We start from the raw sequence: 10,088 nt of genomic DNA on the forward strand, positions 1-10,088 counted from the left end.
CAACCTTCTTTCGCAAACAGGAAGGTAACCACCTTATGATAGTTCAAATTTATGTCGATGACATCATCTTTGGCTCCACGAATCCTAGCTTAACAGCTGAATTCAGAAAGTTGATGGAGACTAAGTTTGAAATGAGCTCAATGGGTCCTATTAACTTTTTCCTTGGTTTAAATATAAGAGAGGGACCCGAAGGCATCTTTATCAATCAGGAAGCTTACACGAAGTCTCTCCTAGCAAAGTTTGGCATGATGGGAGACTCCAAAGTCAAAGTCCCAATGGCATTCGGCACCAAGCTTACCCTATCTCTAGACAAACCGGCTGTCGATATCACGCTCTATCATCAAATGATAGGCTCACTAATGTATCTTACTGCTAGCAGGCCTGATATCATGTTTTCTGTGTGTTATTGTGCTCGATTTCAGGCAAACCCTCGCGAACCTCACATGCTGGCAGTGAAGAACATCTTACGCTATCTCAAGCGAACCACCTCCTTAGGTCTATGGTATCCATCCAACTCAGGCTTCTTCGTTCAAGCCTATTCTGATGCTGACCTTGGAGGATGTGGACTCGACAGAAAAAGCACAACTGGTGGTTGTCAATTCCTTGACGGGAAGTTGGTCAGCTGGCAATCTAAGAAACAAACGTGTGTGTCGTTGTCTACTGCCGAAGCAGAATACATTGCCGCTGCATCCTGCACATCACAAATGATTTGGATCCAAAGTCAACTTCGAGACTATGGACTCAATATGAAGAAGATCCCACTATATTGTGACTCTGAAAGTGCAATTAGGATCTGTCATAACCCAGTGCAACACTCTAAAACCAAACACATAGCACTGAGGTATCACTTCATCAAAGATCATGTGGAAGATGGAAATGTCGAAGTTCACTTCGTACGAACCACTGATCAACTGGCTGACGTCTTTACCAAAGCTCTTCCTGAAGCATCTTTCAACAAAATATTGCAAGGGCTAGGTATGATGGAATCAGAGTCAGTTCCTCACACTACCTCTCGACCTCAAACGTAAGAAGCGAAACCAACCGAACGTTCGGGTTCGGTTAAACCATCTGACTCGCTCATCACTTCAAAGGTAGTTTTTCTCTGTTGTATATTTCTTGTACAAAATTGTTTTTCTTTGTGTAAAAAGTTTTTCCAAATTGCATGTCTAATCTCCTTGGTTTCTTAAAATTTTCCAAAACCGAAACCTATTGAAGGTTCGGGTTCGGTTTTTCAAAATTTTATTAAACCGAAACCAACCGAAGGTTCGGGTTCGGTTTTTCAAAATTTTCCTGAACCGAAACCAACCGAACGCTCGGGTTCGGTTTTTCAAAATTTTCTGGAACCGAGACCAACCGAACGTTCGGGTTCGGTTTTTCAATTTTATTTTTTTAATTTCTTTTATAAATCTCAAAAACCCCAAAAATATTTTCCTCTTTTACTTTTTCTTGTGTGTTTGTTTGTTTATGGGGATATAATTGATGAATTACTTAAGTGTCCCTAGAAGCATGCTGATGTATGCGTCCCAAGCCTCATAATATTTTGAATAACAGCCTTCATGACCTGGTATACACAAACCTTGTCTTCCCAATAAGGCTAACACATTTATTCTAATCGTGAGCTACCTCACTCTCTTCTCACATGAGTTAAGAGTTTCCTGCTTGGTCCTTATTTTCGCAGCAAAGGTACTATCTTTTCTTACACCATCCCCATTACACTTCTCCATTACATTCGGTTCATCATCGTAACCCTTGAGACTCTCAAAAATTACCACTGAGGTTTATGGTTACAAAACATCTGTGTTTATCATCTTAGTTTCGTGTCACTACGAGCTGAGTGAAACCCAAAATTCAACACGAAAGAATTGATGGTGAACAATTAATTTGCTCAAGCTTTCACCAAAGAATTAACGAATGTACCCTCATGAAATCTCAATTCTCTTTTGCGTGATTCCTATGAAATTGTTAAACCCCATAACATTTCTTCCCTTGGGATCCAATTTTTATTTTTTTTTGAGATTTTATATTTATCCAAGCCACATTAAAATAAAAATTCCTACCTACTTGTTCAACAGACTACACCGGTCTCACAAGTACTTTGTTCACTTTCTTTCTTATTTCAAGATTAGAATAGCTGAATCAAAGCGAAAGCCACCCTTATTTAGCCTAATTAAAAGAAGCCTTTCAACATTTATTAATAAGTGTTTGATCGTAATTCAACGGGAATCCACATTAACACTTTAAGGTCTCTCTTGACCTTGAAGGAAGAGATTCGTGCCCGGGATCATCAGTTTCGTGTCATTATTGACATCACAGAAAATCCCTAAAAGAGTTGCTTTATTTCTTTTTCTTTTACACTCTTTGCACGAAAATCCTTGATTTTCCAAAATTCCGTTACTAATTATTTACAGGCTGTATTATTACTTGGTGGTTCATTATGGAGTTGTGGTAAAAAACAATCCACGTGGGCATTTAATTCAAAAAGATGTCATTTAAAAGGATAAGAAGAAAGGTTGCTGACTCGGCGGGAGTTAAAGGGATTAAAATTCAAACGACGGTAAAAAGGGGCGCGTGTGAATTTGAAACGGCCCTGTTTTTACTGACATTGTGGACGCGTGTGCGACATCCAAGCGTCATCATTTTGGCAATTAAAGGCGCGTGAGGAATTGGAACGGTTTTCTCTCTAAAACGGCGCTTGTTGGGCGGCGTGATCCTAGGAATCTGACACTCTCTCTCCTATGTGATCATCGCACGCCTCAACTGTCATCCATCTGTCACTGAGGAAACCTTTTCGTATTTCCATAGAAGATTTGCAACGATTTTCCTCTCTCCTATTACCCACTATAAAAGGCCGTCTATCATACCTTTTACCTCTTTACTGCCTCCGAAATTTCCAAAGAACAAATACTCCCAAACAGCTCTCCTGTTCATCATCTTCTCCAAACCTTCAACAATGGCTGAATCTTCTTCTGTCCATGCTACTTCACAAATCCTCCCCATCCGTCCACAGCAATGTCTGGTGATTGACCTTAACCCACTGGCGTATGACTCTTACATGTCGCCAATCATTGAATGCTTGAAGTACTCCCAACTTGCTCCAGCTCTCTCAAGGATCGAATGTGTACCAATGGTGGCTCTATCGCAGGTTTACGCGACTGCTTATTACGACAAGGCAGTCGACCGGGTGTTCTTCGAAATTGCAGAGCACAAGACTTCCGTTTCTCGCCCACGTTTCTGCACCATGCTTGGGTTTGCTGTTGACCCATCGAGAATAAACCCGGAGACGATTCCGGTTGGGTTTCTGTATAACATGTTTTACAACATGGGGTACACGGAAGTTCTCACCTCCGTCGCGAAATTCAAAAAGTCCTTCCTGCCGCCACAATGGAACGGCTTATTTACAGTTCTTTTCAAGGGCCTGTCGGAACGGAGCTCAGGATCCGATGGTGCTAGTCGCCTCTTCCTGTCGATAATGTACGCGGTCTATAACGGGATTAACCTGGACTACGGCTTGGTCCTATGGCAACAGCTCATCCAGAGCCTCTCTTCATCATCCCGACACTCTGAGGTGTCGTTGGCCCGGTTCTGGATCTTGATTACGAAATGGGCGATGGACAAGTTTGAAATCCCAACTGCTGCCGGTGCATCGATGTCTTCTGTTGGTATGTTTCATACCAAGAAGATCATCATCTCAGATGCACCGAAATTTTCTTTCATTGGCTCCATCCCGGAGACAATGTATGCAGACGTGCCCTCTGACAGCAGATTGATTCGGACGATCAAGGAGTTTAGGCCAACTGGTCCTAGGGAACTGACACCGGATATGCTCAGGTCGATCCATGATGCTGACAAACCGACGAACAGGGGCAAAAAGGGTGAAAAAGGGAAGCAAGCGGCCAAAGCTCCTAAGGGTCCTTCTCCCAAAAAGAGGAAGCAAACAAAGGCTGCACAGTCCCCACAGGCGAAGAGGAGGAAGACACAACCGAAGCGCAAGCTTGTTATTCCCTCTTCTTCAAGCGATTCTGATGGCGGGAGTTCGGATTCTGACGGCTCTCAAGGAGACGAATCTCCTCAACGAGGCAACACACCACCTCGGTCCCCTACCCCTGAAATAGAACTTCATAATTCCCCAATTCCTTCCCCTCCTCCAACCATTCCTACTTCCATTCCGACCATAATCCCCAACACCACTGTTCCACCAACATATTTCCCTATACCACCACCCATTTTCACAACCGCAACCGAAACACCACCAGTTACCGAAACCCCTCCTGTAACCGAACCACCACATACTGAAACCCATACAACCGAACCTACCCATACTCAACCACCACCCGCAACTAATCCCACACCCACTCAACCTGAACCTACAAAACCCTCAACACCCCCAGCTTCACCACCCCCTCCATCTCCAGACAATGCCTCTGATGGCGAAAACTCTTACCTCGGTGGTGACCACATGAACTTCGATTCGGTCTACTATAGTCCGTTTCAAGTTCAGAGTGATGAGGAGGGTGATGCTCCAGTGACAAAGAAGCATCTAAAAGAGCTCCATGAGAAGGTTGACCTACTTCTTGCCTCCTCTTCCAACCAGCAGTCCTCTCTTTCTGAAGCTGCCCTTTAGAAAATTGTTGATGCCTTCTCTTGGGCTCAACATGATTCGGTAGCCTCAGCAACTGCTGCGATTGATGCCTCCACCAGAGCCTGTGAGGCAGCGACCGAAAAAGTCGAAAAACTATTCTCCGACGCTTCTGTCCTGCTGAAGTCCTTGCAGGAAAGCGCCGACGCCACCAAGACAACCTTGGAACCGATTGTTCAGCAATTGGCCAAGTTCGTCTCAACGGAGTTGACTTCGTTCGCTACCCTACGCCAAAACATAAGCGACGACAACTCGGCCCTTCATGCCTCCATCGATGCGCGCCTCACTAAGTTACAAGAGGATATCGCAGCCGAAAATTCTTTGATGGACGTTCTGGCGAGTAAAACAACCGTCCTAAAGGTCAAGAGCACGCAACTATCCAACTCACAAGAACAACTGGAAGCTCTTCGATCCGAACGGGAGGTGATCAAAACGTGTGTTTCGGATGTCCACGCAGCATTATCCAACATCCTCGAAGCACACGATCCCATTCTTAACCATTCGGTGAGGCGTACCCTCGCTGAAAAGCTCTCTCCGGCCATGGACCTTCTCAGCAAAATCGAAGGCCTACCGAGTTTCGTGTCCATTCTGAAACAAGGGGGAGATGAGAAGACTGGATCGAAACCACCTCTTCCTCCAAAGCTACTCACACAACCGAACCACCTCCGACTGGTCATGCTTCGGGTTCGGGTGTGAAGAACAAAGGCAAAAACTTAGCTGAGGAAGAAGATGAAGATGAAGACAAGGAGACCATTGCTGACATGTTAAAACGAAAGAACAGTCGCAATGCTGATGATGATGCCAGTCGTGTGGCGCGAGAGGCTGAAGAAGCCGAACGCAAGCAAAAGAAAGCCCACGATCTCCTTGAGAGTAGGAAGACTCTCTTTCCTGCATGGACTCGGGAGAGATTGATCAAAGAGGCGATAGAAACTCCCAGCATACTGTGGCTCGAGCCGGTTATATCATTCGACTGCAACAATACTGTCGACTCGCAGTTTGACATGCCGCTGACTCGAAAGGCGTTCATCTTCCACGCCTTCTCTAACATCTTTGAAGTCCCTCATCCGAACGCTAAGCTTGACAGCGAGCTCATTGACTTCTATCTAGCGGCTGCTCGTCCTCAATACCTTACTTGGAGCGCCCAGAAGATTGTAAACGTTCGGGTGCTGAAGCCTTACGCCGAAGGGAGGTTCACAAACGTTCGGTTCAAGCTCATTCGGGGATCTGCAAGAACTACTCATCTGATCTCCCTGGCAGATCTACCGAATCTAAATCCTCATGATTGGATTGTCCTGTACAATATCCTTTTGACTAATGAAGCCGAATATGCTCCTATTATAGACCATGTCAAAAGGATGTTAGCCTGCTACATCATGGAGGTTGCCCTAATGGATCAGGAGGTCGCCATAGTTTTCAAGAAGAAACCGAAGATAGCACCTGTGGGATCGGCCAGTGATCTAAACCAAATGCAAATGGGCAAGATTGATCCGAAACGCAACTCGGTTATGTTCACTAGAGCAGAAGGACAAAAATGTCTCTTTGCTTTAGCTGACAAACACCTTTACACCACGGCTTGTTTGGAGCACGTGTTATCGATCATCAAACGGTGTAAAGAGAACTCGGCTGACGACATCAAGTACTTCAATGATATGATCCAGTGGTACATCCGGTTTAGACAGACCATTCTCTCCATTACCAAATGTCTGTTTAACACCGTGAAGAAAAAGGTACCTGATTCAGCTGCTGGCCCAAGTAACAAGTGAAGATCTCACTCCAAATTGACGCAAAGGGGGAGATTGTTGGGCTGAAGTTTATTTTGATGTTGCGTCTTTTGGGCTCGATAGTTTATGCAATTTTGTATTCCGGTTTGGGCCTGTCCAACCGTGAGCCTTTTATGTATTATATATAAGTATATGCTTGCATGCATATTAGGTTAACGATTGAAAAGATTTTAACGATTACTCTAGAGCTTAACGATAGATTACAGGTTTCTTAATCGTTCTTGTAACTTTCTAATCCTCTATAGTTGATGTTCTTAATCGAGCTCTTCTGAGGATTCTATTTAATCATTCGACTTGTTTGATTCTATCTTGTCTTGTTCTTATTATTGCATTCTTACTGTTTTATATTCATATACTTGTTCAAGATCTAATCGATCTTCATTGATTAAAGGTTTTTAATCTCTATAAGTAGTAAGTGTAGTAAATCGCTGCAACTGAGTTTCGAGGGTTTCTCCAGGGATATAATCGAAAATGTTGAAATTTTGTCTTAACATATCCTGATGACTCTCTTTCATGTTTTCAACTCCCTCGTAGATCTTAAAATCAATTCAAAAGCACAACTAGAAGCCAAAATCAAACTTAAAAGTCAAACCCTTTGATTATAAACCTCAAAAGTCAAATTTAAAAAGTTAAACTCAAAAGTCAAACTTTAAAGTCAAACCGAAAAGCTAAATTTGAAAATTTAAAAGTTAAACGAAAAAGTCAAAGTTTAAAGTCAAAGTCAATTTTTGAAGACAAAATTCAACAATAAAAGTAAAAATTTAAAAACTATTTTATTATTATTATTATTATTATTATTTATTTATTTTATTTATTTTTTATTTTTTTAATGAAAAAAGAATTTAAAAATAAAAGAAATTTAATTTTGGATTAAAAGAGTCAAATTTTGAAAGTTGAAACCGAGAATAACGGGTTATAGTTTAAATTTCGAAAGATTGTAACAAGTGATCAGGTAGCCGAGTTGGTAAGGCGCGAGTGTTCTTGATCTGGAGGTCGCGGGCTCGAAACCCGGCACCTCCAAAGGCGCTTCTAATTTGTTTAAGTGCAAAGCAAGGCAAGGAACTAGCTGCTGCGAGGACCTGGTGCGAGGTGCGAGGCCGTAAACCACCGAGGCCGAGGCCGCAAACTCCGAGCCGCAAACCTCGAGTCTTGAACCTCGGGCCGCAAACTTCGGACCGTGAACCTCAGGCCGTGAACTCCGAAACCCTAGCCGCCGGCCGCAAACTCCGCCACATCCTCGCAGGTTTCGACCAAAAACACCGATTTTTCGACTTTGAAGCTCCAAAACTCGATCAAAAACCTTTTTTTATGAAAAACACGAAGAGCAAACCCCCCTTAATTTTCAGAGATCTATCCAAAAACGCAAAAATCTTTCAAAAATAAGATAATGCTCCAAATCTGAGAAAATTCACTGATACAATCAAGCTCTGATACTAATTGTAAGTCCCTAATTTACATGTGTATCAATCAGATCCGTTTGATGGTGCGGAATCCCAATCAAACGGATGATGTCAGATCAAATAGAAGAGAAGGAGAAGAAGATTAATATGAATCTTGTATGAATTGATTAGAATGAAGATCCGAATACAAAAGATTCACACACACAAAACTTCTCTCTAGTTTCTCTCTTGGCCGTACACTCCTTGTGTTTCATCAATCTCTACTCCTCAACCCTAACACCTATATATATACAAGGGGAACATGGGTCAGAGAACATGGGTCGTAAATGGGTTTACGGCTGTAAACCTGTTTACGGTCGTAAACACAGCCGTAAACACGTATACAGTCGTAAACACCTAGTTGTTTACGGTCCAAGACACAAAAATACATTTTCCTAGAAAAGTAAAGTATAAACCATATTTTTGACCCAACAACCCGGAAGGTAAGTTGTTAATCCACAGGGAATTCTGTTAGCCCATTAAGACTGCAGATAGTCCCTAGGGTTACTGTTAACCCATAGTTAATTATTATGCTGTAGTTGTGGATTAAATATTTTGCAGGTACTTATCAGATTATGAAGGTGAGACTATACACATACATCAGCAGATTTATGATTTGAGATTTGGCATTGTCTTCCTGTTAACTTTGATTTCTAAATAATGGATTATGAATAAATGGGTTGCTCTAGATTTTATTTTTGTTAAAATGGATGTTTTATCTACTCTAAAAATGAAAATTTCAATCATGGTTTTTAGGTTGTTACAATCTAGAATCAACGATATTCGTGGTGCGATATGGTGGTTTTCGTGTTGTGAAAGTCATAAATTCAAACAATCTATTAACTAGCTAAAAATAGATCATAAAAACATAATTAACAGTTTACAAAATTAAATAATCTGAAATAGATAAAACTATTCCCATGCAACGATGCCAAAAACTTGATGTGAGATTTTTATACTAAAAATACTTTAAGTTTTAAATTTATAAAAATTTTATCTAACACATTTTAACTAACACTCACACAAATAGTGAACCTGATCGAGTATAGTATACTTATGGTAAATAAGGGTGTCGATCCCTCAAGAACATGTATAACTAATAAAAGATTAAATTAATTGAAACGAAAAAATAAAAAGGGGGTTTAGTTTAATTGAAATCTTAAAGTATTCAGTTCGAACTATCAAACAAAATATAGTAAATATGATGATTGTTGAAGCACGTCCACTTAAACTTCGAATCCTTATTTCCGATTGTGAATACTAGATAATGAAGTATGAAGGCTTTACCAATTATACTAGCAATTACAATCAATTAACAATTTTTATGATTAACAAGTTACTAATTTAATGTTCATAAAACTAGAAACCTATAAACCAATTAAATATTTAACACTACTTATGATTTAATCATAAGTTTAATCTTGAAGCTCAAAGAATTAAAACTAGCATAGTTTTTAAAAAAAATGTTATCTTAGTAGGGATGTCAAAAAGTATCGTGGGACCCCAACCTCATGTGGGGGTATTTGTTTAAAAAATTGAGGATGGGGGGAAGGGGCAAGGTTAACCCCTATTTTAATTTCGGGGGTAGGAGCAGAGGCAAGCACTCCCATCTCGAACCCCCCATGGGGTCCCTGTTACTATATATATATATATATATATATATATATATATATATATATATATATATATATATATATATATATATATATATATATATATATATATATATATATATCAATTATATTAATATAATAAATAATAACCTAATTTTGAGTTGTCAAAATTCAACAAAAAATCTTGTTTTTAAGTTGTTAGTATAACGTTTTTGAGATGTCATAACATTATTGTTTTTAATATGTAAATTTATGCTATAAATATTTATTTTTTACCTAAAAAAACATATTCTTTTAGCAAAAAATCTATCGGGGGTAGGGGCGGAGGTGGGGAGGCTAGAGATTTCGAGGGCGGGGAAATGAGGGAATTTCAGGAGTGGGGTCAGGAGATGTACCCCCCCCCCCCCCGGGTCCTATTTGGTCCCATTGACATCCTTTTCTCTTAGATGATAGAATTACTGATAAATATTACTTAACCCTAGGACTGGTTAAATCACTAGTCTTAACAACTTTAAGATCAAAAGCTATTAAGAAACAAGTTACATTGATCAGACTTGTAGTCTTAAACTATATGCAACACAAATATAAGTCACAAAAATCAAAACTTTAACAAATAAGA

Source organism: Lactuca serriola, chromosome 5 (genome assembly GCF_051521515.1).
Source record: "Lactuca serriola cultivar US96UC23 chromosome 5, Lser_US96UC23_V15, whole genome shotgun sequence".
In the NCBI taxonomy this organism is placed as follows: Eukaryota; Viridiplantae; Streptophyta; class Magnoliopsida; order Asterales; family Asteraceae; genus Lactuca; species Lactuca serriola.